At 44.4% G+C, this 23,670-nt stretch overlaps 1 long non-coding RNA gene across 5 annotated transcripts in view; it reads right to left on the bottom strand.

Annotated features, from left to right (window-relative positions):
* The window catches only part of LOC135902085 (uncharacterized), a 414,660-nt gene that overhangs the window by 148,465 nt on the left and 242,525 nt on the right, over nt 1-23,670 (bottom strand). For 3 of the 5 annotated variants that reach the window (XR_010564394.1, XR_011514281.1, XR_010564395.1), the window contains exon 4: nt 18,981-19,043. The exons of the other annotated variants lie outside the window; for them this stretch is intronic. This is a non-coding gene — a long non-coding RNA (uncharacterized lncRNA). The remainder of the gene's footprint in view (nt 1-18,980; nt 19,044-23,670) is intronic. 5 annotated transcript variants of the gene reach the window in all.

The raw sequence follows: 23,670 nt of genomic DNA, 5'->3' as shown, positions 1-23,670 counted from the left end.
ATGGCACTGATATGAGCGACGATATGAGGAATCGGCTCAAATTGTGTGTGCGGATGGCGTGTCCTTAAGTTTATGCAGCCAACAACACAACACCACTTGCCTTCCATTTCCTGCCCATCTACACGGAACACAACTGCTCGCAAGAGCAATTTCTCACGCCGTGCAATAGCTTACGATCCTTGACTCCTCGACGCTCTCGTCGCTGTCGTTTGCATGATCCCGGCATGATCTGCATGGAACACTCCTGATGTCATACACAATGTGGCCTGTAACTGAGGAGGAAGTAAAGTAGGGTGATAGAGGAAACTTATTAAATTCATTTGCGAAAAATCTACGCAACTCTCAAACCTGCTTTTTGAGGACGTGACGGAAGTGTTCAGAGGAACGTACCCAGCAAATTTCATCGACATCCCTTGATATAGAAAAATTGCCGGAGTTGCCCTCTAAACGGACGAGGTATTTTGTCAGATCGTGCCTGCGAGCCACCTTTCCTGCTCTGTAAAAAGCCCGGAGCTGATCCTCCAGACTGGTCCCAGCGAGGATGTTATTCCATAGCCGGGATGAGGAAGCGGCCATGAGAGAGTTGGGGAATGGTCCTTCCGGCAGTCTCAGATGGTATGGCTGAGAGTGGCGATCTCTCCACATAGCTTACGGTTGAGGTCCATTAAGTCGGGGTGTAACCTAGGATAGGATCTGGAAACAAGAAAGTGATGCGTCTGGAGTAGGCGCCAGGAGATCTCTTGACACTTGGGCAGTTTAAGGTTTAGTGGTATTCTCGATCGTCTCGAGATTCTCTAGCAGGTAGTGATGTTATTGCATCAGGTCAAAGGCTCCCACGTCAACCCTTCCGGGTCGGACGCCTCTCCCGGCGCTCGGTGGACGAAACCTCGAGCAGTGTGTGGCCTCGTTCACCGCGTTCCCGGAATGGGCTGGGACCCTTACAGGTTCGATTGTTCAAGTGAAAACCTCCTCGTCGTCATCGTCCTCCCCTCTTCCATGCTCAGGGGGAAAGCGAGAGCGAGAAAAGAGAAGGCGGTGAAGTAATCGTAGCGTTGTAGGAGCTATGATGCCATAAGTGAAGTTGGCGATGGCGGTCTTGGAGTCACTTAAAATTGTGGGGAAGCCTGACGCTGCTGCAAGCGCGTGGAGGCCTCTTTGGCTTCCACTGCGTTGGAGACTCTCAGTGGGCACGCTAGCGTCGACGGGAGTCGTAGTCCCGGTTATTGACAAGAGAGACCACGTTAGTTGCGTGGTTGTTAGTGTTGGTTGGGTATTTGGCGGCGTCTTCGTAAGGCTCCTCCGGGTTAGACCCGTGAGTTTTGCGTAGTCTTTGTTCTCACTTTCCATTTTCCACAGTGGTGGCCGGCCAACATGTTTTTGGCAGTGGCTTGATGAGAAATTTCCTCGTGATTTCTAGGGGGGGGGGGAGGGATGGTGGCAGGGTCGTTGCACGTTCGAGAGACCTTGTGCCCAATGCGGTCCAAGATTCAAAGGCCTGTACTGCTTCCTTGAAGCCGGTATATTTGCACAGTGTTGCTCTTCTAGGTGTTCTTCCAGGGTGTTGTGTACCCCCAAACTAAGAAAGCATCTCGTTGAGGCATTGTGGGGAAGTCCCAGGGCCGCTGTATGAGCCTTGTGTATCAGGCGGTCTAGACGATCCCGTTCGGTTTGTCGGAGTTTTGGGTAGGGCAAAGTGTATGTCAATCACGGCATACCTGACAGAAGAAATGGTTTGAAGGCATTGTTTTAAACACATAAATCACAATAATGTTTCGCAATAAACGAGACGAGAAGAATAAGGTAGCAAGCGAGTGACGTTCCTGCTTGTGACACGTCAGGGATGTCCACCTCTTCATGCGAAGGTGCCTCGGTGTCCCTGAACTCCATCGAAGAGTCAAGCAGGATCCTTCAATACTTTTCATCTGATCAAGAAACTTCTCCGAAAGTTTCATATAGGGCCGGAAGGCTGCAGCAGAGGCGCTGGCGTAAGTAGAAGGTGAACAACCTGCTGCGCCAGAATGCCGGGCTACGCGATTATGCCAATTTTTAACGAAGAAAGAAGCCTCTCCCACATGTGCGTAGAGTGAACATGCAATGGGAACTTCTGGCAAAATGTGCGGTGCATTTGTGCTAAAATTACACATGGCACTGTTTTATGAGTGACGTCGCCTCCTCCCCTCTTGTGGCCTTGCTTGCGCAAACTGTTTCATTCGGATGTCTCTGTTTTGCACTTTGTCTAAAAAGTTATCTGGATAGGTCAGTTATGTTTGGTTAGTTAATTCAATGTGTTAGTTGATTATTAATTGATTAGTTAGTAAGTTAATGTTTGCTGACTTAATATATTTCGGTAGGTTATTACTAGAAAATAATTCTGTTACTTTATTTAGGTTACTGAGTCAATCAGCTGCTTAGCTGTTTTTAGTTTCATTAGTTAATTAGCTTTGTTAGAGGTCTCATTTGTACAGCTAACTTATTTGAATTGGAAAATTAGAGACCTATTAGCTTACTCCTAGTAATGTATAAAATATTCACCAAGATAATTTCAAATGTAATCAGGCCAACACTAGACTTTAGCCAACCAAAGGAAAAGGCTGCCTTCAGGAAGGGATAGTCTACAAGAGATTACATTCATGTCAATAATCAGGTAATCGAGAAATCCGCAGATTATAATCAGCCTCTCTATACGGCTTTCATAGATTACGAAAAAGCATTTGATTCAGAGGATATAGCAGCAGTCATAGAGGCATTACGTAATCAAGAAATACAGGCCACTTTCGTAAATATCTTGGAAAGTATCTACAGAGATTGCACAGCTACTTTAATTCTCCACAAAAAAAAAGTTGGAAAATACCTATAAAGAAAGGGGTCAGACAAGGAGACACAGCCTCTCCTATGCTATTCACTGCATGCTTGCAAAAAGTATTCAAGCTATCAAACTGGGAAGGCTTAGGAGTAAGTATAAACGGCGAATATCTCAGTAACCTTCCAATTGCAGATAACATTGTCCTGTTCAGCAACACAGTGGATAAGTTACAACAAATAATTGAGGACTTTACCAGGGAGAGTATAAGAGTGGGATTGAAGATTAATATGTAGAAGGCCGAGATAATGATGCGTAGTCGGGCAAGGGAACAAGAGTTCAGGATCGTCAATCAACCTCTATAGTCTGTGAAGGAGTATGTTTACCTAAGTCAATTACTCCCAGGGAACCCTGATCATGAGAAGGAAATTCACAGGAGAATAAAAATGCGTTGGAGCGCATACGGCAGACATAGTCAGCAGATGACTGGAAATTTACCACTATTATTGAATGGGAAGGTGGACCATAAGTGCATTTTCCCGGTGCTTAGATGTGGGGCAGAAACTTGGAGTCTGACAAAGAAGCTCCAGAACATGTTAAAGACCGTGCAAAGAGCGATGGAATGAAGAGTGCTAGGCAGAACGTTAAGGGAGAAAAAGAGGGTGGTTTAGATCAGAGAGCAAACGGGTACAGCCGATATTCTAATTGACATTAAAAAATGGAGCTAGGCAGGTCATGTAATGCCTAGGTTAGATAACCGGTGGACCATTAGGGTTACAGAATGGGTGCCAAGAGAAGAGAAGTGCAGTCGAGGACGGCAGGGGACTAGGTGGGGTGATGAAATTAGGAAATTTGTGGGCGCTAGTTGGAATCGGTTGGCGCAGGACAGAGGAAATTGGAGATCGGACGGAGAGGCTTTCGTCCTGCAGCGGAGGTAAAATAGGCTGATGATTACGGATGACGAGTTTAGTTGGTGTTTTAGTTATTATTATGCAGCGTGTCCCAGAGTTTAAATATATGCGAATGCCACGTAGCTGGACAGAACTAAGGTAATGTTGTTTGCCGTCGCTTGAAGATACTGAAGTTATGTTTCTCATTCTGCCTAATTAGATGATCAGTCTTCAATATTTAATCCACTTCTCAAATATTAAAATCAGATGAACGTTTGCAGTGAGAAAATTCTAGAGTGACATAAAGAACTCCCTACACAGCTTTCTGTGTCTCAATACGTACTACATAAAAGTGTTTTGCGGAGCCTGAAAGAAACGCTCAAATGCGCGAAAAATTGTCGTGTGACTGGCTGCTCGAAGCACTTTGCATGTGATATAGTAGGAGAAAATTAAATGGTGTTGCCTTTGGAAAATACGAAAAAGGGCTGGAGTAATGAAACAGAGGGAAAGTAGACTCCACGTTGCCTTATGTACACCTTCTGATTGATTAAAGGGTTCTAATGACGCAACGGCAAGTTCTGGTCAAAGAGCACCAAACGCATAAAGCAAGGAGTAAATTGTATGCGTACACTTTCTCGCGCTTCTGTTACTTGGTATAGAAGTCATGTTGTTCCCGATAACATTGTCCAGATTATTCCTAGCGGCACTGCTGACCAAACTTTTTTCTGTGGCTTCCGTGGAAAACAATCTGACGAATAGTATAGTAGACTGGAACCTAGCTCGCTTATTTAGCAGCCGCTTTTCCAGCTTATGATTCCATCACGGATCGTTTTTGTGGCTGTATAGCAGTGGCTGTGCCAGCACTCGTAAAGTGTAGTCAAAATGTTCAAAATCTCAAGCGACATGCATTGCTGGTGCAGAGTATATGCTTTTTTTATATGTAAAGTGTATGTAGAAGTGCTAACTGGAACAATATTGCATTTCACGACACGTGTTCAGAACGTATTTCTCGAATATGGTGCCAAGGACAAAGTTTCTAGTAAAAGGGTGTCCTGCGAGCTTTCTCTTGGCTGTCCGTCTGCAGTTGCAAAATTCAACCAAATGACTATATTTGTAAAGCTACGTAATAAAATTGGAATTTTATGATTTGTTAGTACTAGTGCCCTAGAGAATCTGATTTTCTTAATCGTGCATGGTAAATGAAAGAAATGAGCGGCCTTCAAAATGTCGCTTTCTAAAAAAAACATTAACTGACGTCAACTGCTTGCATCAGCCAATTTTGCGTCTTCGTAGATTTTGCTAAAAGTACTTTCTCTATCCGAAGATTCACGTTACTTCGTATGGTGTATCGAAAGTATAGATAATGATAACACGTCTTGGTGACTGTACCATGGTACAAATACTAGGTGCCCAAAATGTATATTAAAATATTGCCTAAAATACACGTATCTACGAGACTGCGCCGCCCTGCTCATTTAAACAGCGTTGCTCATGTTATTGACTCATATGACATATCTCCCATAAGCACTGTTATATTTCCTCGCACAGAAAGTAACGTTGGCTCTAAATCAACCCTAATGATCGCGGTCGACACCTATTATTAGAAAAATATGTCCAGTGAGGCGTCGTAACATTCTAACGCCAAAGGCCTTATTTTGAGAACTAAGCAAACATAATGATCCAACTGCCGAAGCATCCTAAATGCTTTAGGTTTTGCTGAACATTGTTAAGAGATGGCGATGTTTAAACGATGAAAACATTTAACTTAGGCAGTCTTCGTCGTCATTGCGTCGTCGTCAGACCATCGTCATCATGCGTTCATTGACATACCATCATCTCGATGCCATTGTGGTCATTCCATTGTCCTCACTACAGCTACGTCATTCGATTCTCGTCATTGGATCATCGTCACGTCATTGTCGTTATGCAGTCCTCATCACTCCAGCGTCGTCATATACTCGTAGTCGTTCATTGTCCTTATGCCGTCGTCATGCCGCCTTCATCCATCCATAGACATCATTACTTCTTCATCATTCCACCGTCTTCATAGAATAGCCATATTGCCGTCATGGTCACGGCCGACCCTGGCGAGTAAGTGTGGTAACAAGATAACACCATTCCGTTGAGATCGTGTGTCACCTGTAGCTGAAGCAATCGAAACCTCAGAATTTGCACTAAAGATTTTAAATATGGTATGGTGGTGGTGGTGCTGGTGGTGATGTTGAAGCAGGCGGGGTTAGCCTGGCATACATAGCCGGCAATTGTTCCGCCTGATCCTCCTTCGAGGTGAGATCAGTGGTGTGTCACCAGCTGTCGATGAGCCCCGTGTCTCGCAGGAAGGCTATCAGCAGTCGTTGCGCTCTCTTCCTGAATGCCGCGGGCCCTCCGGGGAAAACAACGTCTTCAAAGGTCCTGTGCGTGAGACCGATTTTTTGTAGGTTGTCGACCATCACTTTCCTTTCTGTGTCAAATTGAGGGCATAGCCAAATGAAATGTTCGATGTCGCCAATGTCACCACAGAAAACACAGAGTGGGGAAGCGCGAAGCCCATTCTTGAATAACCAAGCTGGGGTGTACGCAGAGTCGGTCCTGATGCGGTATAAAAGCGTCGCTTGTTCGCGTGTAAATCCATGAGTCACACAGGATTCGTGTGGATTCTTGAACATCTCTCTAAAGTGAAGGCGGATTGCACCCTTAGGGTTCCGAAAAGCTTTTGGAGCCTTCACTTTTGGGACACATGTCATTCTTCAGGAACGCGGTGCATCGTCACATTGCTTGATTGCCAACGGCGTTACTGCCGACAGGTATTATGAGATGGGTGCAAACATAATGTTTTTTCTAGTGTCTTATAACTAAATTTAAGTTTAATTCGTATGGTATTTTTACTTTTACCTTACTTATGATAAATCAACCTATCTTCACATCAAGCCCTGATCAACAACGCTAAGCTACATCGTTTTTGTGTCAAAAAAATTGCAATCATATAGGCAATGTTATTATTGAAGCAGCCGAGGCAACAAGCCAAAGCAGCTCAAGTCGCGTTGAATATTTTTTCAAAGCCCCATTCAGTATACGCAGAAATGGGTTGGGTGACCCAAACAACAGTATAAGAGGACAATAACGGGTGTATTCCGCGAAAAGTTGAATTACTATCAATACAACATCTCGTGCTGTATCGAGCCAATAAGGCGACAGCAAGCAAGATACCCGGTCAGTCCATTATCAGAATGGAGTGACATGTGCACCAGATTTACGATGCTTATGTTTGGAGTGAAACGCAGACTAGCGAGCAGTCGCATTGACGGAGCAGCCGCATCCACAGTCAAGACGGGAAGAAAGTTGCGAAGAAAGACCAAGCAAGGAAAGAATTGAGCCAGACGTGTTCGCATCCTTGCGCACAAGCTTCACGCTGCCTGCTTGTGCGCGTGAGAAAGCTCGCGCGAACACGTAATATAAAAAAGGGGTTCAAAAAAAAAATACGAGATAAATGAACGGATATAACGGCGCAGTAGTCTTGCAAGCAGGAAGTTGGGATTTGATGTCGTTTCCTTTGTATCTTCAATGGCGTTTTCGATGGCACGACTCCCGGAGAAAGCAGCAATAGCGTTTACTGGCGAAGACAGCGTTTCCAGATGCAAGCCTCGAGAGGCCGACGAAGAATGCAGATTCCCACGACAGAGGCTAAAGTAAAACTGAAAAGCGTGCCTATTCCACCCAAAAATTTTTCTGCCTCTTTCTTCAGGCTAAACTCGAGCAGCGTGTTTCATTTTATGCCTCCTTAGGCGGGTACGTCTTGTGTCTAGCGCTATGAAGGCCTCCAATAAATGAAAGATGCTCTTTTAATCACACACCTTTCCTTAGTTCCCTTTCTTGACATTTAAGAGAACTTTTTTTACATCACACATAGATTAAAAGGCGCAGGTTCAGATTTCTTTGTCCCTGTACAGCTGTATCAAAGCTACGGCTCCCCAATTGTCACTGTAAAGCATGCTGCCGGCTACGAGCATTTACAAAAGTTTGTTGCCCTAAAAGTTCACAGTTGTAACTGTCCGACGTCGTCCAACAAACTGTTTTTGTTCACAAGTGTGCTGCTATACGTCAAAAATTATGCTACGCAAAATTCAGTGCAGTCATTCAATGGACAATAGAAAGCTCTTTGATGCACACAGTAAGGAAAAGTGACACGGGGTGCAATCTGAGATTAGTTCAAACGGCTGAGCTCAACTGCCTTACCGCCATACGCTGAACAATTTTACTGGCGGTTTTCACCGTCGGGTTGCGGAAGCCAGCATCTGTACAAGTTCACTGGTGAGAGTCCATTCCTCTAATGCTGCAAAATGATCCCTGCGCCAAACTGTTCGTTTTGGCCCTTTCTAAGCTATTATCTGTAGATTGAGATATTTACTTTGAAAATTGGGCAGACTGTGTGCTTCGTGACACATTTTATTGACATCTAGGTGACACAGACAACACACATGCGCGCGGTTCTGAGATGCCTCACAGATATCAGCTTCGTGATCGGGACACCTGGCCTAAATTTACCTTAGGATTACACTAGCAAATTTAGCTTTACATACTTGTTTAAGATATTTAATCCGACCTATATAATGCGAAGAGAGTGTGCCGTAATCTAAAATATAAAGTATTTCTGCAAGAATAACAATTTGAGTCAGGCCGCTCTGTCTTCTTTAACAATTTACTAGAAAAGCACCCCTTCTTTTTATGCCTTACAAAGTTTCGCTTAAATTCTCTGCCGAAGTCCAACTACTCATAAAGTGATACACATGTGGCAAAAACATTAACGTTCTCCTAGACTTTGGTCAAGACTGTCAAGACCCACAGTACTACAATGATTTTTTTTATTACCTGCTTTAGATTGAGCAAGGTATCTCTGAAAGGGGGGAAGTTCTGTACACAATTGAAAGCGAAATTAAACAAGCCCTTCGATTTGTACATCACTACCATAACTTTAGGTGTAGAGCAGCTTAGAAGTGCACTAGATGGATGACCAGCGTCTACAATATTAAGCCCCGGGAGAAGTGAAATTAGAAGGCCGATATTTACGTTTCTAGCCAACGTGTTTCTTTACGTGTTGCAAGCTTACATTTCCTTTAGCTGTCTTCGTAAAACTAATGTTGACCAAAAGAAATCACAATTGTGTTATATGTGCAAAACGCTATCATTTAAAGAATTACTAAAGAAAAACACAACTTTAGCTGTATCAGCACGGTACGTTTCTGCAATACCACAAATGTCACTCTTATCGATGAAAGGAAGCTTGGTAAACCAGAAAAGTCGCGGAAACAAAGGATAGGTGTCGACGTAACCTTCGCATTCGCACACCAGCTTGGCATGACGTCATGAAAGGGTAAGGCCTTCTGCTCGGTTCCGCTTGTTTATTTGCAACGATGGACTGCATCGTATTCTGAAGGAGCCACAAATTGAAATTAGCAAGTTTTAGGATATGTTCGTGAAGCTCCGCGCTGTCGACACTAATAAAATATTTCATGATCCTGACATCATAACGATCTGCCGGAGCTGGGGCGTCGTTACAATATTCGAAAAATGGAAGTTTTAGAATAATTTTCCTTCTGATAATGAACACAATACAAGTAAGGGAACGGTAAAATTTTTGAAGAAGTTTCTATTGATATAAACGATGGAGTGCCTCTCTTTAGGGTCCTTGGAAGAAGGCAACAACCCTTGACATGCTCCCGTTTCAGGTGGCATCCATTTTGTCTTTCTCTGCTTACATTTTTGTTAAATCGTGTTCAAACTAAACTTCGCTTACCTTGACTGTTAGCCCGTCCTCGGGTCTAACAGAAATAAGAGGGTGAGCGCTGGAGCGTGGTTCCCCCCATTGGAAACAGTAATCGCTCGGCTTTCATGCGTGTGGGCCCCTCGTCGCTTGCTCACCATTCCGGCAGGGCCATATCTTCTCATCCAGACCTCCCTCTCGAGCGACAAAAGGTATCCCTGATCTACAGGACGTGTTATCTCTCCAGACCACGTCTTCGTTCCTTCCCGGTGGGTGGAGACGCCAACACGAACCAAGCCACGCTACTTTAGAATTAACGCCGTCACCCTGACATCGCTGACGCACCCCCAACAAAGCACTGCGTCGATACCGAAACAGATGGTTGGGAAGCTGGGAGGAAAGCTGGGAAGTCAATGAAACGGGTAAGCACAGTGAGCCCACACCCCGCGAGCTCAGGAACTCAGTGCCCCTACACAAAAAAAAGTGCTTGGCAGTCACGCGTGTAAAAAGTGGCCACGTGTCCACGAGGTGGGGAACTGTAGAAGTCAAAGAGAAGTGGCGCAACGCTACGTTGGTAAGAACCGGCACTGTGTCCATAAAATGGAACTCCGTAATCAAGGACGGTGTTCGGATGGGAGATGCTGAAAAGGTGCTCAAAGCGCGCTTTTAGGAGAAAGTGAGAAACTTTGCTCTTTTTGTTTCTTTTAGGGCTCCTCCTGGGAACCGAGTGGACCGGTGGAAGTGAAGCGCAGCCACTTCTCGTGGGTGGTGCGACTTGAACTGCGTGGCCAAAGGGCACCAGTGTGAAAATGTTCTTTAAGTGCGGATAGCTACAATAGCATGTAGTACTTTCAATACAACACAGCACTATTAAGCACTTCGATGATTTCTTCTAGCTCAACTAAGCTTCTGTACACAGTTCTAAATGAACAGGAAAGCAGGGAAGAAAACGCGCAAAACGTAGAAATAGACAGGACAACCGCTTTGGGATATCTTGCTTTTCTGAGACAAGTTATCCATCCAAAGTCTCGTCGTAGCCCACTCTTGGCAAGCAGTTAACGCAGACTCGCCGACCAGGAAAATTGTACCCGTAACACTGACTACTGGATATGCAAAGATTTTAGGCCACGAGCAGCTCCATTTGTTGTACATGCTACTAAATAAAACTGTTGTCGGTACTGGTGCGTCTGAAACAACGCATGATGTATGCCAAAAATTGTCCAGCCATGTATACAGGGTGTTTGCTATATCTTTTAGATTAGATTAGCTTCTCAAGTCTTACGTGTCAAAACCAATATATGCTTATGAGGCGCGCCGTAGTGAGTGACTTTGAATTATATTCGACCAACTGGGGTTCTTTACAGTGCTCCCAATTCACGGTACCCAGGCGTTCTTCCTTTCGCCTCCACGCGGGATTTGAGCCCATGCCTTCGGGCTCTGCAGCGCAATCCTTAGCTACTACGCCACCACAGCGGGTACACTATCTTTTGCTCAGTCTTAATTTAATAGGTGCGTACTTTGTGAACGGGTCAGCGCACACTTGGTCACTTTCGGTGTTGACAGGTCACACTTTATCGACGAGTGTAATCTACTAATTAGCATAGATCAATCAGTTATTTTCCTTACGTTCTACTTGCACGTGAACTTCTTATTTTTTCACATATTTCGTTTTTTGCTTTCTATTTGCAGTAGCAAGTCACTCGTTTTAAAACATTTGGCTATTTAAATACGACTTACCCAAATCGCCTACAAGTATGCACATATTGGTTTTTCAAAGCGGACAAAAACTCCTGCGCAGTTTTATTCCATGTTGCTCACTGAAAGTTACTTCGTTTGGCTGTCTGGACCATCTGGTCTCGTTGACAGTTCCTGGGGGAGAAGTAATAACTGCTGATGTGTGGAAACTAAGGACTTCGCCTGAAGAAGAGGTAGTACTCCTTACGGACTGACTGCAGAGGCCTAAATAAAAACCACTATATCGCGTGGTACCATTCAGTAAGTTCTTCAGCAAACTACTAGTGTTTATAATACACCTCAGGAAGAAACTTTTGAGCTGAGATTTTAGCCCATAGGCTCATTGCCACATTCGTGCAGTTAGCAATGAAGACGATGATGATATTTCATACGCAGCACTCTTACATCCCCTAAAGTCGCTGTTACAAACCGAAAGAAAATCACAAAAGATGTCGTTCGTATCCGATTACAGTCCCTTCATGGCCCGCAACATGCCCCCTGTGTAACTAGGTGATTTCGTCAAGAGGTACTTTCACTACTGCAAGATATAGGGAGATGCTCTGCACATGCGCTATCTTCCTTATTCAAGAGCCGACGTACCAATTTCAATCTCTTCGTACATTATAAAGGGGACATTGGGTGATTTTAGCGCTCATCCTCAACATATCGTGTTGGAAGGCACACTCTCCCTGAAAACGCAAACAAAAACGACAAAAAATTTCCAGCAGAACCTATCTTGCTATGACTGGCTGCGGTAATGCATTAGTATTGAACGAATACAGCGATACAACTTATTGCAACAGTCAGAAATAGCTATGTATGAGGCGTGTACGGCAGCGGAACTACTCTTTCGCGCTTCCTTGAGGATACTCAGTGCCAGCGTGCGCCTCTGCCGCTAAGCCTTCGCGTGGTCTCGGCCATACATGGGGCGCCAAGGCGTGCGAACGCTGAGAAACGCGTCATGCGGGGACCGTGCTCCTCTCAAGCACTTCTTTCTGGACACGCTGCGACATCTAGTGGCACTGCCTAGAAGTTTGTGCGTGGCCTTCAGGACGAGAATCGTGAAGAGCCGGTGTCTTGGAGCCCCGAGAATTGTTCTAAGGCTTACCGCCCACTCTGTTGCACGTGCTCCCTAAACCACGTTGGCGAGTGGTTCATTGACGAGGGGCACATACCCAGTACATTCATGGCACAACTAGCTAAAACGTCGTCGTGAAAGGCGTTCATTTAAAAGCTGCACATATCACGTGCATTTGCGGCGCAGCCTCCTCAAGCGTCGAGTTGCTGTCCTTGAGGAACCCTCGTGATCTGGGTTTGATTTCGTTCAACATTCCATGGGGGACATTTATTGAATCTTTATTGTCATTATACAGCGGTACATTCCGAGTGGCACATAACCGGTCAGCCAAGTTCTCGTCGAAGACGTTCAGTGAAGAACGGTACACACCGACTGGCAGATACCCAGTGACGCAAGTTGGCATCAAATATATTCATTGCAGATCACTACATACCGAGGAGCACAAATACCCAGCAGTACAAGTCGGCCAGTACTCCAAGAGTTCGGTGGCACAGATAAGTACGACACATGCCTAAATACATTTAATGCGTCATGCCCCTTGTGTCAAAGTGGCACAATCATTATGTTCGATTGGCCAGGAACGGACGCATTCCCAGTTTCACATAGCCAGTGCTGAATTGATCTGTTCGGGTACATACCGAGCTGCGCCGCTTAATAAATGTGACGGAAGCATATCCGATCAACTTTCAAGTGTTTTGCCTCTCATGTAAACGAGACAATTCGCTAGCAAGACGTATCGCATCTAATGCACCAAAAAGGGGTAGCTTTAGGTAGCCAATGCGCATTTCAGCGGTGTCTGTAAACAGAAGCGTATCGTATCAAGAATTATGGGAAAGCGTTCTGTGCGGGATGACAACAGGCCAACCAACCAGCGGTGAACGCTGCCGCACAGCGGGGCAACAAAACAATAATGGTGGCTTACGAACCAGGCCGCATGTGATTTCTTTTCTCGCGTGAGTATAATAAACAGCGTTGAAACATTAACATCAGTGAGCTACTTGACTCGCATATTTAACGTATCCAACTCTGCTTTGAGGTAATAGAAGCCGAGGCGACCGCTCTCGACTGCTACAGGACACGGCAACCGCTGCTGAAACGTTGGAAGCATTTATTATTCTGATGCAATGCGGTACATTACCGCAAAATAAATGCCGCGTAAGTTTGTCCCCGAGGACAAATAAAGGACCTGGGGAATGTAGCCATCACCCTGCGGGTATTTCTGGTGCATTTTACGACGCGTCAGCGAAAGCATGCTTATTGAAAGTGAGAGCACTAATTTTCAAACATCCAGAAAGTTGCTACATAAGGGGCGCTATAACGTAAAGCTGTTCCAAACTTTTCCTTTCCATTTCTGCAATCAGGCCTCCCTGATTGGTCAACAACTTTTTTGGACCACCCCACTTCACCTGCCTGTCACGCGACGTCACGAAAACCGCGATAGCTCCCCATCTGATATGATGTGTACGCATTGATTATGCATGATTCGATAGAAAAAAAGAAAAACAGTTATTTCTGATTCGACCCCTTTTCGCCATTAGCCCTCGGCTATTGGTAAAAAGTTTTCGGGCTGCACCCACTTCACCTGCCTGTCACGCGACGTCACAAAACCGCATAAACTCACCGCATCAAAGTGACGTGTACGCGTTAAAGATGCATTAATATGCCGAACAAAACTGAATTTTCTTCGGAATAGTGGCAGGCTGCCCCGTTCCGAAAGGAATAAAAGATGGCTGCCGCCGATCGCTGAGACGCTGGCTACTCGCACTTGCCGGAGAGCATGGGTGTATTTGCGTAAATTAAAACTTCTTGCGTGGCCGTGTAATGTTTTCGAGCACTTTCGGCACGTTTACCACCTCATTCTGCCAACTCTTCTTTGCTGAGGGTCAGTTTTGGCGTCATTCTTAAGCTTCTGTTGCATGCCGCCGCGATGTTCGACCAGCCACCACAAGCTAAGTAAGGGAAAGCAGACCAATCGCAGACGCCGGCGCCACCCTCTTCATCCGGTTATCGATTTTCACTGCACTGGCTCTGCCCCAGCGCATCCCTCTCCACTTCAGCGTTCTGCTCGCCTCTTGTCAGCCAATTAGATACGACAAGCCGCTCAGTGTAGGCAATGTTATTTGTTTTTCAAGCAAACAAAAGTGACCTACTATGAACGAGGAGAGTGTTTGATTGGTCTTTACAGACAACCCTGTGGGTGACCGCCCGGTGCTTGCGTCGGTGGTTACGCAAATTTGACGTCAGGAGATTGGAATTGAAACATATTGGAATAGTTTTACGTTATGGGGCTCAAGAAATGCGTATTTATGTGAACGGTGACGTATGAGTATATGCTAACGTACGTACGCTTCTAACGCATTCATGTAAATGCGGATAGTGGCACATACCCAGTGATCTAAGTTGTCTGCTAGGCCAGACCGTAGACAGCTATCAAAAGGAGCAGATATCCAGTGGACAAATTGTCGATGCATACCCACAAATATATCCACCGAGAAAACGGCGACGAATGCCTACTACTGGGAAAGATGCGCGGATAGCTTCCCTTAAAACGAAAAAAAAAAAAGCCTTATGTGTGCGGGCCTCCAGCTTCTTGTGTGTACAGAATGGTCAATTACAGCTGACAAGGAAGCTTCGCGTCTTCTTAAACGTATGTTTATTGAGAGCTCGTGCGTTGCACATACTGCGCATCAGCGATGCGCATCCGTGCTGATACAATCACTACAAGTGTTCGATATAATCAATAGAAGTGTTTATTATCATGCCTTTTAATGTGCGCATTCAAACAGGTGCTGGCGCCTGTAGACGGCGCTGGCTGCTCCTATTTTCCTAATTAGGCAGATGAGCGAGAAGCATTGCCCAAATTTCAAACGAACAGTAAGGAAGACACCAGTCTTGACCTCCTATTCCGCTAAGGCATTTGACGGTTCAGAGGATGGGGCAGTGAACGCTAGCGATGAGAAGTACGTGGCAACTATTCCAACAACCTCCAGTTCAGTATCTTGCACTGAAAGCCTGGTACGCGAGTGTTTGTGGAATGCGCCTTCCATTGGAATGAGGCCGCTGATGCCGAGATCAAAGCCACGGCTTGATGCCGCAAGTGAGTCAACACGGTGGGTGTGGTGAAACGATGCGGCGAGTGGCACTTGTCCTGATCACACCCGCTTTCTTGGAAGCGTAGAGACAAATTAAAGCAATAATAGTTATCTTCGCATAAACAAGTAGGTTAGACATTTGTCAATGCTCTCCACAACTTCTTCACTAAAGATTTTGTTTTGTTTTTTAATCAGTACTTTTAGAAGGTAGTAATTATTCTCTACTATTCGTTGCCTGACTCGCATTATAAATTACACATTGAGTTGCTCAAGAGAGCAGCGAACAATAGTGATGTTGTTGCTGTAGTATATCTTGCAAATGTTCTTTTGTTGTCCGTTTATGCGTCTCGTTGCCCGTCCATGTACTGTCATAGTTACGCTTTAAAAGTTTTCAAGCTGTAAATTAACAAACTAGTCGGACTGGCCTCCTCTTAAGTACACATCACCGCGAGTTAGCTGAAACACGTCTCTTTAGTAGCATCGCGTTGTAATTTCTATTTTGTGTTCATCTATCATTCTCGAAATATTAGAATAAACCTTGAAAGGCCAGAGCAGCTACTAATGTTCAAAGTTTGACTAGTTAGCTGCTGACCTTAGTAAGCGTGGTTACAGTGCTAGGGAAGACAAACATATATACATGATCCGCACAGAACAAATGCTGAACCACCCGGTATAGCACCCCTCCTGTGCATTGTGTTTATGGCTTCATCTTCGTTAGCGCAGTAACCATGCTTCATGAAGCCACGATAGATTTATAAGCTATTCTGTGCTCTTTTCGGATGTAATTTTGAACTTTTTAGCGTTTTGCTTTGCATATTAAGACTGTTGGGAACCACTGTAGGTGGGGGTTAAGATCCTGAGACAAATATTTGCACCAGCGAGAGCGAGAAACGGAAGCAAGACTATGTCAGTAGTGCCTTCTTAACGCTGCGAGAGATGATACATAGCAATTTGAAGCCCAAATGAATCTTTCTGGAAGCTTAGCATTGCGTCTCAAACGCAGTTCATCATATATGTCACTGGCATAAATTTGATCTCTTATTCACGAAGTTAATCCGTTATGATTTCCAAATAATAGAAAAGAGCAATGGACACAAATGCAAAGCGCTCTAAACACAACTCGTTCGGTCATCACGATTTAATGATACCGAATAATAATAATATCTGGTATGAATACCTCAAAAATAACAGATTACTAACGAAAATAGAAATACGATCCTCACAGCCACGGCAAGGCACCAAAATTCGGGCATGGATGTCAGCCACTTTCTATGTGAAAGACAATGAACTTTTTCTGCGGGAGTATCAGCCGCTTTTGAAATTCTGGCTCGAGGACACACGCGTGACCATGTCTTCTAACCAGCCACCTGTCATCTAGCCATAGCCGTAGTGCAGTACGATTCTGAGAATCCTTAGAATGAATTTCAAGGTTTGTGCGCCTTCTTCCTGTCTTCCCGTTCGGAAACAACCAAGCAACGGCAGGAAAGAGGTTGCAATATGTAGGCCTGCACCGAGGTTCAAGGCCCCTTTTTCTTCCTCGGTCTTTTCATAACCTCATTGTACCTCTGCATGGCGCCCCATTGTTCGTTTTCCTCTCTTTACTTTTTCCTCTGTAGAGTTTCCTTTTTTATTTCATTTTGCGTTCCCTCTGTCTCCGCACGAGTACCCTGATATTAGAGGCGAACATTCGGCGGCGGCCTCCATAACCTGTCCTGCAGCCGATTCTCGAAAGACGCCTTTACCGTCCCGCATTCCGATCCCTTTCATCTGGACGTGCACACGGTTCGCTTACAAACGCATATGGGAATTCCAGTGGGGGCGATGGATGTCAGTGCATAGGCAAACCCCTTTCTTGGTGCTCCTGAGAATGGTGGACTGTTTCTCGAAATTTCGTTTTCTGTCGTGTTTATTTTTTTAAATTTATTCTGCAGTCTAAATTCCGACGTCTCCCCAGGTCCGCATACGCGGAAGAGCGACCTTCTTGTCTCAAGCACGCGCAACGATATATAAATCCTAAAGTCAACGCAAAGAATGAATATGGAGAACAGATAGGCCATGAAATAGCTGCGAAGAACGGCTCTTATACGTTCGTAAGCGACAGCACGACAAAAAAAAAACATATTGCGTTTTCCCCCTTCACCTTTGCCTTTCCCTCGACAAGACAGTTACCTATACAATGATGTGAGCGCAATTCACGCCTACCGAAAGAACTCATTCTGCCACATTGCGTTTTTTATGCATATTCGTTGGCTCCTGATGCTGCTTATCGTGGCAGACGATACCCATTGCTCTCGTTTAGAACGGCGCTTCTGCTGACGGTGGACAAAACAGCCATAGACAGAGTATGTAGGTCCATCAGATGACTCTCATCAATGCCTCCTTTACTAGATGCCCACCCAGTTGCTCGCTTTCCCATTGTAGTGGTGGTTCCCTTAGTTGAAGTTAGTTCAGCATAAATTCCGTGAGGCGGCGCTCGTTGCCTTTTCAACTTCCGGCGGATGTGGCAGCGGCGGCTGAATGCATCCGCCGGCGCGTTATATGCGCGGGCGTCTGTTAGCGGGCGTTATCGCCTCCAAGACGGTGACAGATGCCACGTTAATCTCAGAGGCCGCAGCACGTGATTGCAAGTTGCAAGCGTTCGCCATGAGAGGCGCTCGTTGCCTTTTCGCGGAGGAGAGAAAAGGGAGAGGGCCCGGAACCGAGCTATGGGACAATGCGGCAGGCATCTAGTAAACGAGGCATTGCTCTCATTACGAGAAGTACTGCAGTACAACTTATGGAAACGTGTCATCAGGACAAGATATGTGCATTAGAGGCTTTGACACTCACGGAAAAGCGAAAGAAAGTTGGTCAATAAATAAAACAATGCTGAAAGTTAAAAGGGCCAAGAAAACTACTTAGCCATTTTCTTTCCCATTGTTCAATTCCTCGTCAGGATGTCTCGCTCTACTTGATTTGTTCTATGGTTCAAGGCGCATAGTTCATTGCGGGGACCACGCAAAATGTGCACAGGGCTGTTTCTACCACTGCAAGGCGAGCAGTAAAAAAAAATCAAGAGGAAAAATAACCGAGAATGCACGAAACACAAAAGACGATACAAAGAACTTCGTGGTTCCAAAACCCGACAAACTTTCCTCTCACTACAGCCAACACAAAAGTTGAGCCCGATGAGGACAGAGACGAAAAAAGTATGAAGAGCTCTGTCAAGGCTCATCGCGTTCATTTCCAACGGTTCTGAAGAATTAGCAGAGTGGCTGTCTGCACCTATTGTGTAGCCATGCAACTCAGCCGACGCGCTCGTTAACTATTGTTCGAAGGATCATAGTGCTGACGTCGAACAAGTGTAGTGAGGGCTCCGCCTTTTGAAAGCTTTTATGTCGGCACGCTTCAAGCGAAGTTATTACTTCAAGGCCCTGCTGCGCCATGGAAGAATCTCCGATTCGACGGGTATATTTTTCACGTATTTTAAACAGCGAGTCTTGTCCGGAAATGTAATGGTCATGGCTTCCTTTCCCAGCGATGTCTGTTGCAAAGAATATTCCGTGGCAATAAGGGCATTGTAGCCGCTTATACCTTTCGGCCTTATGACTAGCAGGGAATATAAGTGATTCAAGGGAAAATAACATACCTCCTCGGTTTTCGACGTTAGGTTCGTTTCAACTAGAAACTGCAGGTTCCCGGAGTCGAAGACCTGTGAACGACAACAGCAGTCATGGCTTATCAAGAAGCGACAACAGTAGACAATGTGGCCTAGGAATGCGTTGATGACCATGCAATAAGGCGTAACAATGTAGGCAAAGCTGGCCGCGCGGTGTGAATTAGGTCATAGGAAATACGAAGATCACAGACACATCAGTCTGCGTGACTAAAACAGCACTCTTGCAAAAGCTAGCAATTGTGGAAGGCTGAATAGTAGCGCTACAGGAATATCAAGGAGTGCGTTGTAGATTGTTCTCGCCCTTGTATCGCGCATCTCGGCAGGGGCATTGGCTTCTTCAAAAACTGCTATACGCTCTACCATGCAGTTAGGATAATGGCCTGCCAAACATTTTACAACAAAACTGTTAGCGTCTAGTGGTGGCATGCTGTCAAAATTGCCATTTCTCCCATCACTCTAAATTACCATTGCTTCCACTACTCTAAAGCAATAAAGCACAGCGTACCCCCCTAAGCATTTGTAGTGTGGTTTTCAACAGCTTTGCTGGACATCCCATTTCACAGGGCTGTGATAGCAAGTCATTTTGTTTTTGTGCATCGTCTCTACACTGCCCTAAAAATGCGGTCGAAGTGGACGGATTTGCAGCCCTAGCCGTAGTACAATTGGCAGTGTAACACGAGTAGTGCCGAGGTTGTGGGTTTGGTTCAGAAGGGCGGCGTTATCGTTTCGCCGACTTTCATTTAAAGGACAGTTAATGTCCTCTATGCTTTAATTAGTTTCATGGTGTGTCCGCTTTACAAACCATGATTGACAAAAATGGATCCCCTCGGTTTATTTTGTTCCATCGTTTATAGATATACATGTATGTGGATATAAGAGACCTTCGGACTACTGCTGTCTAAAATAGGCTGAAAATGTGTCAATGAGACTTGTCTTTATTATTAATTGATCTGATTATCATTCATATATGAGGGACGCTTACAGACGGTGTTGCCAAACTTTTTTGCAGAGTGATGTTGATCGCTGTATGGATTCCTGGAAAAATTTTTATCGCACAATTTGCACATTAGTACTACTACAAAAACAAGCTCTTAGAATTGTGACCCATTCGAAGTAGACAAACCCGAGCAGCCTTGTGTTTCAGCCTTCCCACATTTTAACTATCAATCTGTTTACACACTACAAGTAGAATGCATGCAAGCTATCATGTCCCCATCGCCTTTGCGCATTATTTACAGTGAGTAGTTCGTGGACAGGAGTTTAATTACCCTATATTAACAGTGTGTTTATGACACTCAAAAGAAACAAAATGTTTAGCTTACCCATATGCTGATATACTTAATATGAAAGGCCACTTGAATTTGGCGACACTCTCGTATGGAATGAAGTTCCCAATAATATGAAGTTCAGTAAGCATTTTGAGCGATAATTTAGGCGTTTTTTATTAAACCTCTAAAAAACTGCGATAATATTTAATGATGTAAAAACTACGATTTTTCACTTATTTAGTGTACATATTGAATGTTTAAGTTGTGGTGCGACGCCTGAGTTTGTGTTTTCCTCAGTGGATGTCCAAACATTTGATGTGTATGTGATGTATATTCCCGCCCTTCCGCTTTTTTGAAAGCCAATTTTGCATGGATTGCTTACTCGTCTGCTGTATATTGATAGACACTTGTATGTTCTGATTTCGTGCAAAAATAAATAATACTAAACTCTTAAGAAAAAGTGAGACAGAAAGAGTACTGAAATTCTCGCTAGGACTGTCAAGTGGATTTAAAAAAGTAGGTGTTTTGGAAGACTAGATAATAGGCGAACCTGCCTGAATCATTCATCACATTCGTTTAAGTTTCATGCTTGTCTACTGTGTGTGCAGGTAACACAGTATCTAACAGCATGAATCTAACAGCATGGTGTAGAAGGCTCTTACACTACTAATATATTTTGATAATTGATGAATCCTGCTTAACTTATGCGTTTACCTTGAGATTGTAAGGTTATCAATACAACATGATTCAAGACAACACAAATCTTTTCTAGCACGCGAAAGCACTTATTCTACAATATCCCTCAATTTTTCTGGTTTATCAGCGTACGTGGCAGAACTAACTTCTGCGGAGAGCGCTTGTCCACTTGTTAACACGGCGATGACGATTACGCAAGCTTTATACAAGTTCAATAGAACGCTTCCACACTTGATGTGCCTGAAAGCCGCCGTAAAGTTTCGGTTGTTTCGAATGTTGTGAGGAACGGAGGCGATTTGTTCAAATTTACGTAAACTAACTCAGCTGCTGCGATATCTACACATCTCTATGCCGTCCTTCGAGGTTATTCACAAGCTGTGTTCTAAATATGAACATCAAATTTGTTCTGATTGATTTTGGTGAATTTAGTCCTACGCTTGTGAACGTCCACCAATAGACTGCATTTATTAATACCACAGAGCCCACAGCGTTTAAACCCATTCAGACCGGTTCTGTAAAGAATGAAAACAACATCAATTTCGTGAGCGCAATGGCAAGTCTATGATGACCACTGTGTTTCAAAGCACAACGCCAAGACTACCACAGTGAAGGCTAACCGTTGCTTCGTTATGCGTGGATGCTATGCGTCGTGAAGCAAGTCACGGCTGCTTGTATGTAGTTCTTGAATAATAAAGAACCTTCTAGAAGGACATTTTTAAGCGAATTTCCTACCTTCGAAGTCGCTAAAATATCCCCAATTCTTCGTTCAAGTTGCTAAAAAGTTACCGACTGCCAAATAGAAAGTTCTACCTCTCAGCAGAAAATAAAGTCGCTAAATCTAGCGACAAGATTACTAAAATGACAATACTGATTGTTTAAGATCAGCAGAGTATGAAGAGCAGTGCTGATTTGTGTTTTCTGCGGTGGTTAGGTTAGATTTGGCCCCAGCTGCTGTTTTGTTAGATTTGCCAATGTGCAGGCAACAATGCCGCTTTCAAAAGTGGAGGGCAAATGGCCTACTTTGCCCCCCAACTTCGGGTATCACTGCCCCCCCCCCCCCCCTCAACCGGTAGATACGCCTATGGGCACCAGTGAGGCGAGCATAAACAGTCTGCACTACCCATGCGCAGTTGCGAAAGAACACATGGCATGAGCCCTATCCTGATTGTTGTGCCAAGATGCTGATTGACTATACCTGCCTCTCAGTGACGATTACATCAGGTTAATTAAAAGAATCAGTGGCAACATGTTGCTTGGCCTGCCATGATGCAGAAACTGAAGGCTACAAAAAAAAAGAAACGTTGGACAGAAGAAAGAAACGTTAAAAAGAAACTACACGTACGAAGACAACACATGGTCTCGTCTGTCGTCATCTTTTGTAGTTGTCACTCCTATAGTCGCGCAACTCAGTTTCTTATTGTTTCTTCACGTGACGCAATACACGCGGTATTCCCAGATGCTACCTGTGTGCAGTGCTCACGAGACAGAGCGGGACTTTAAGTGTAATATGACATGCACATTGTCTGTGCACCACTGAGAACGTTTTCTCCAAAATATACTTCGTGACCACAATACTTACTAATACTCTCCAATAAATATCAGGGTTATTGCTGCGCAGTATTCAGAAGACCACTTTCCTCTGTTTTTAAGTAACGGGAAGTCAGTCACCACAGATAAACCGAAACACTAAAGCTACGGTTTTGTCCAACACCACAGAAGTGTACATTAAGCCTGCTCTTAGAAAAAAATACACTTCAAAATAGAGCTTGAGCATCACAACACTGTTTTACAAATGCTGTTTTATAAATTGAAGCACATTAGCATGGGGAACGCCAGTGTATTTTATTCTAAACATTGAAAGTTACTATCTTGAAACTGGTGCAGACCTGAGAATGCCTTCCAAGTGGGTACGTCTTTAGAACTGACAGTCTACGTTCCTAAATTAAAATATGTGCTGTTAAATTATTTAAAAGCTAATGTAATTAATGTTTATACAATTGGGAATTTAAATTTCTAATTTGTCCACGTTATCGAGTAATTTAGCTCAAGGGTTAGCATTGTGCTTTGTACCATAGGCAATTTTTTTTTAATTGGTACGGCTAGAAAAAAATAAAAAAACACCTGGTACATACGTGCTTATTGCCTCAGGCAAAGTATACCAGAGCAATAGCCGTGTCAGGCCTATCTCGTTGACCTGAAACTGTGGTTTGTGAGCGTTAGAGAAACAATGCCGAAAAGGCAATGATGGCGGCCATTACTTCGGAACAACTCTTTACGCTCAAGGCTGAAAAAGCGACAAAACACCAAGAAACACAAGGAAAAGACAGGGGGAAATTCGAGCTCGCATCATTACTCTTCCGGCATTTCCTGAGCCATGTCTTGGTTTATGACTTTTCTCGCGCTCCCCTTTCGCGAGAAATGGTCTAAGACGACACACGAACGACGTCGGTGGATATAACCAACAAATAAAGAAAAAGCTATTTTTAACCCTGTAGAATAGGGGGTGTTTATGGCGCTCTAGCAGCGCGTTTCAGGAACCTATCGTGTACACGCTGCTTTTACGCCGGCTCTTTCTCAAGCAGTTTAAAAATAAAATACATTCTCTTTTTTAATGTTGCGCTGTATCCTGCTCCCAGGGGACATACGTATGCCTGATTTTCTTTTTTTTATGTTGCTTGACGATCGTCAGTCGACAT

The sequence above is a fragment of the Dermacentor albipictus genome, chromosome 4 (genome assembly GCF_038994185.2).
Source record: "Dermacentor albipictus isolate Rhodes 1998 colony chromosome 4, USDA_Dalb.pri_finalv2, whole genome shotgun sequence".
Classification (NCBI taxonomy): Eukaryota; Metazoa; Arthropoda; class Arachnida; order Ixodida; family Ixodidae; genus Dermacentor; species Dermacentor albipictus.
Note: the sequence above shows the minus strand (reverse complement) of the source record. Positions and strands in the feature narration are given on the sequence as shown.